Here is a 5,296-nt window from a genome sequence, read left to right as displayed (position 1 = left end):
CGGAGCATGGGTCCACCCATTTGGCGTGGGTGCCCAATCGTGGTTACATGCTGTTTTATACAGCTTTTGGACCTTCCCTTGGGTCCTCCTCATGGACCCTTGGGGGGTCCTAGGGGGTCGTGCCTTGACATTTAGGCACTAAAACCCTAGTACTCTATCAGGGAAGTTATTTTAGGACTCTAACCTTACGTTTTAACTTTATTAGGCTACTAGACTACACGTTAGGCCTTAGGTCATTAGATTTATGGGGTGTTACAAAAAACTTCTGTTACTACTCAGAACTATTACAATTCCCCACTAAAAATTGTACGTAATGAAAATATTATAAAATTTGATACTTGACTAAATGTTCAAAAATGTATTTATAGTCGCCAAAAATGTGTTGCGAAGAGCCACTCGGCGCAGTAAGTCGGGCTCGCCGATCCACTCTCAAATCCACCCTTTGGTTAAACTCTTGACCGTAGTCGTCTTAATTTGATCCACCTCAATACCCTTTCTTAAAACAATATGGCCTATGAAAACCATGGACCTCAACCAAAATTCGCATTTACTAAACTTTACATAAAGTTGTTGGTCCTTGGGATTTGCAATACAATCCTCAAATGATCAATATGCTCATTCTCGCTTCATTAATATATCAAAATATCATCGATAAAGACTATTCCAAACATGTCAAGATATTGTCGAAATACTCTATTCATCAAGTCCATGAACACCGCCAGAGCGTTAGTCAAACCAAAGGACATCACCAAGAATTCATAATAGTCGTACTAGGTTCTAAAAGCCGTTTTTCAAATGTCTTCCTCTTTCACCCTCAATTGGTGATAACCCAACCGGAGATCAGTCTTAGAGAAATAACTCGCTCCTTGAAGTTGGTCAAATAAATCATCTATCCTGGAGTATTTCAAATTACATAGACTCTACAATTTTGATTTTGAATGAAATCTTGTCTGCATCCTCAATATCATGTACATTTTCTTCATAAGGCTCGAGTTAGACAAATCTTGATCTCCATTTGTAGTCATAATCCATTTCATTTCATGAGCATGAGTAGCTAGTTCTTCAAATATTTTAGGTTTTATGCCTTGCAATATGTAACGAAGATCCTAATGCATACCCTGGATACATATTTTGATCCCATAAATTTCATTAGGACGATCTTTAATTTGTAGTTAAGGCTCAAGTTCCTTCAATGATGATGAAGTCGATGACTTGGTCATCGCTACTTTGGCGGGCGTTAGTAAACTCTATCATGCTTATAACACGTCTTGTGCTTTTAAAAATGCTTAAGGAACTGTTTCTCCATCTACTCCCTGCTATCTATGGAATTAGATTGTAAATCTATGTACCAGTCAAAAGCATTTTCTTTGATAGATTGAATATTTTTAACAAGATAATCACCATATGTTTCTATATTATTTCAAGTTTTCACAAAGTGTGCTACATATTGTTTCACATTTTCCTTGCCGTCAAATTGCTGCAATTTAGGAGGTCGATAATCAGTATGTATCTTTAGGTTGTCAATTCTTTGAGAATACGAATTTATATATTTGAGTGATTATTTGGATGTGGACTCAAATTTGTTTTTGATAGCCTTCATATGAAGTCCTTCAATTGGCAACGGGAATCAAACCTTCAACAGACACTTAAAACTCATTCATCGTTGTTTCTTATTTTATAGAGGACTCTCATTTCTCTTGTGTTTCATGAAGCTTCGCACATAATTGATTGAATTCTCCTTCCTTCATATTCTCCATCTTATTTGTCAACTTGGTAATATGGATATCTTGACCTTTGATGTACTTTCATAGGCCTTCAACTGCTTTCGTCAAATTTGCTAGTTATTCTTCTATGGTGGAAGTTTTGATCACCATCGCATGCATCACCATCGTAGATGATGCAGAATAAAATTGATTTTCTCAAATATAAGATGCAAATATGTTATGCGGAGTAGATCCAGTACTTAAGACATCATCGTCGACTAAAGAAAAGAGCTTCTTGGATGTAGATAAGCTTAATTGGGTAAGAAACCTTTCAACCATTTCGATGTCTTTTTTTGCGGTGTTTGTGGAAGACTTTACACCTTTGGAGACGAACCAAAGACGACAACATATTTTAACTGCACTTGATGTGACAGGTTCCATGTTATCCACATTAACATCTGGGTTATTTTTCACACTATATTTCTATAATTAGTTCGTTACTGTTCTATTTTTGTTCTCCCAATTCCCGAAATGCCTTTATGGATATTCCTCAATGTCCTGGCTATTCACGGAACGCGGAATCCAATAGATTCAGTGGATACAGATTTTGAGTTGATACTTTTGGAAGATATCTTAGTTTTCTTGAACTTTGATTTTCGAAGAAGAGAGATGAGAGGTAAAGATTTCCCACTGAGTGCGCCAATTTATATGCGAGGAAAGTTTCGTTCTTGAAATATAGCAATCAAGAAAGAAAAATAACAAGCAAACAATAATATTTATATTTGAATTTGTGCGAATGTTACAATCTTTATGAAATCTTAAGAAAAAAGATATAATTTTTTGATTCTTCTCTTCACGATTGTTCTTGATTTGATAAAATACTTGCGGCTCGACACATGGAGAGGAAGACTTCATTGCGGAAGATTTGCATATCGCCACTAAAGAGCAAGTATTTTCTATGTATTTCTATGTGTTCTTCTTTTCTTCTTCTCTCCTATTGGTCCTACGAAGACCCCTTTATATTTTTGTTAGTTAGGATTTTTGGGGTATTTTGGTCTTCAAGTAATTTTAGAGGACCGTGGGCTTGAAGAACATGAGTTGGGCTCATCTTGTCAACTTAATGGACTGACCAAAATGTAATTTGGACTTTATTTAGGTCATATAATTTTGAGCTAAATATTAATCCGATTTGTTAACCAGTAATTTGACTTGATCAATATATCATGATTTATGGATTAATCCAAAATTTAATATGAATTTATCAATAAAATTTCACTATCTACCGTGACGTCTAGAGATAAACTATATTAATAATAACTTTTGATAGAAGAGCAAATTATATATCCTCCCAACAATACAACATATACCAAAAGCTTGCTTAAAAATAGGATCTTTGCCCGGTTAAAGAGTTTGCACTTTTAAAGTTTTCTACGCATAGATCTTGATATTACCTTCAACATCATAAACTACCCTGTAATTTAAGGATCAATCGTCCTAATTAGCATTCCCTCCTCATCCTTGTACTTATACAATTACCGAAGTTATTTTTTTATCAGATGGAAGAATTGGACAAGCAAATGATTAAACTTCCTCATGATGTAATGATAGACATCTTGAAGCGATTACCGGGAAAATTACTGATAAAATTCGTATCTAAATCTTGGTACTAATTGACAAATAGCCCTAAGTTCATCTCTATCCATTACAAGTATGATTCTCTCTCAAATCACTTCATATTTGTTAAGCGGTATATAGAAATAGAGGAAAATTGGGTGTCCATTTACTATAATGGGAAGAATACACTGTCCTTCCATTCAAATGATGAATCATTCAAATCTACAGAACCAAATATAGAATACTTGGACGATTATATAGGTGTTAACATTACAGGTCCATGCAATGGCATAGTTTGCATTGCTAGTTATAAGATAATTTTACTATATAACCCAACATTAAGGGAGTTTTGGGAACTCCCTCCTAGCATTTTCCCTCCCCCTCCATACTTATCTCCTAGTAAAATGCTTAATTATTGGATGCAAATGACCATGGGTATCGAGTTTGACCCTAATACTAATGATTATAAAGTTGTTAGAATCGTTGATCCCGATCATGAATATGAATGTGAAGATTTTGATAATCGTAATAAGGATAGTAGTAAGGTAGAGGTATACCATGTAAGCACAGACTGTTGGAGAAAAATTGAGGATCTAGATTGCACAATAGAATTCCATCATTGTTCTCGCTTATTGTTTAACGGAGTCTTCCATTGGTGTGGTCTAGAATGTAAGTCCGAAGATTATTGGATCGTTTCATTCAACTTCAGCACTGAGTCATTCAACAATATTCCATTGCCTGAGGGCTTAGCTAGTGAAAGAAGAAAGAGTATTGTCGTCTTAAATAAAACTTTAGCTTTAATTTGTTTTACTGAGAACTGTTTTCACCAATCCATTGATATATGGGTAATGAAGATATATGGTGTGAGAGAGTCGTGGAAAAATGAATTTACAGTTGGACCAATGCTCATAATTACGCCTTTGTCATTTTGGAAAAATGACACAGAACTAATGATAGAAAGTAACAACGGAAAGCTTGTGTCTTGTAGTGTCCTTTCCCAAGCAACTAAGGACCTTGATATGGTTGGTGTTCCAACGACATTGGAAACTGTTGTTTGCAAAGAGAGCTTGATATCCATCAAGAAACTGAGAATTCAGTGGTCTTGAGCTGAGACCAATGTCATGGACAGATCAACATCGAGCGGTGGAGGCATACGGGTTGATGTGAATCCATGCACTGGTCCATGTATAAGACTACTATATTTTCTCTGAAGCATATTATATTCGTATACGGAAACCCATACACAACAGAGAAGCATTGGTCCACTAGTGATGGCATACACATTTGCCTCCAGGTCGAGGGGTGAAATCTCCCCTTGTACTTTTCAATTAAATTCTCTGTCTCAATTTTTGTGACATATTTTTGATTATAAGATTCAAATAAGTATATAGTTGCTCATAAATTTTCATATATCTTTTAAATACATCTAATTGTCAATTATTATGACTTATAATACTTTTTAGTTTACAAATATATAAATTTATTTTTAAAAAATTGAAGATTTCATGAGTAATATTTGATCAAATTTAAATTGTTTGACTCTCAAAATTAATGCATAAATATTTGATCAAACTTAAAATATTTCACTCTCGAAAAACGAAATGTATAACCTAAAACGGGACAAAGGGAGTATCAGTTTTCCTTTATGTCTTTCATCGTCTTTCCTTTTTATCCTTTGTTTCCCGTTGGTAGTTTGACATGCCTTTTAATTATTTTTTGAATATTTGTTTTTTCTTTATTTATTTGCGTCTTTCTTTTCTCTTTTTTTGACCGTTTCTTTATTTTCTTTTGCTTTATGTATTCTTAGATGTTAAAAACTAGATATTAGGTGCCCGTGCCAGCACAGATTCAATATATGTTACTTTTAAATCTTAATTTATGTGATACAGATGAAATTTGGAGAGTCAAATATTTTTTTATATGTTTTTTTCTGAAATATTTTAAGTTATTAATTTCTTATGGTTTCAAAAAAAAATTTA

General features: G+C 34.0%; 1 pseudogene; it reads left to right on the top strand.

The window, feature by feature from the left end:
• The first annotated feature begins 3,259 nt into the window (after positions 1 to 3,259).
• LOC125847725 (F-box protein CPR1-like) lies at positions 3,260 to 4,423 on the top strand (annotated as a pseudogene).
• Positions 4,424 to 5,296: the final 873 nt, after the last annotated feature.

The sequence above is a fragment of the Solanum stenotomum genome, chromosome 1 (genome assembly GCF_019186545.1).
Source record: "Solanum stenotomum isolate F172 chromosome 1, ASM1918654v1, whole genome shotgun sequence".
NCBI classification, from domain to species: Eukaryota; Viridiplantae; Streptophyta; class Magnoliopsida; order Solanales; family Solanaceae; genus Solanum; species Solanum stenotomum.
This window is presented reverse-complemented; position numbering and strand designations above follow the sequence as displayed.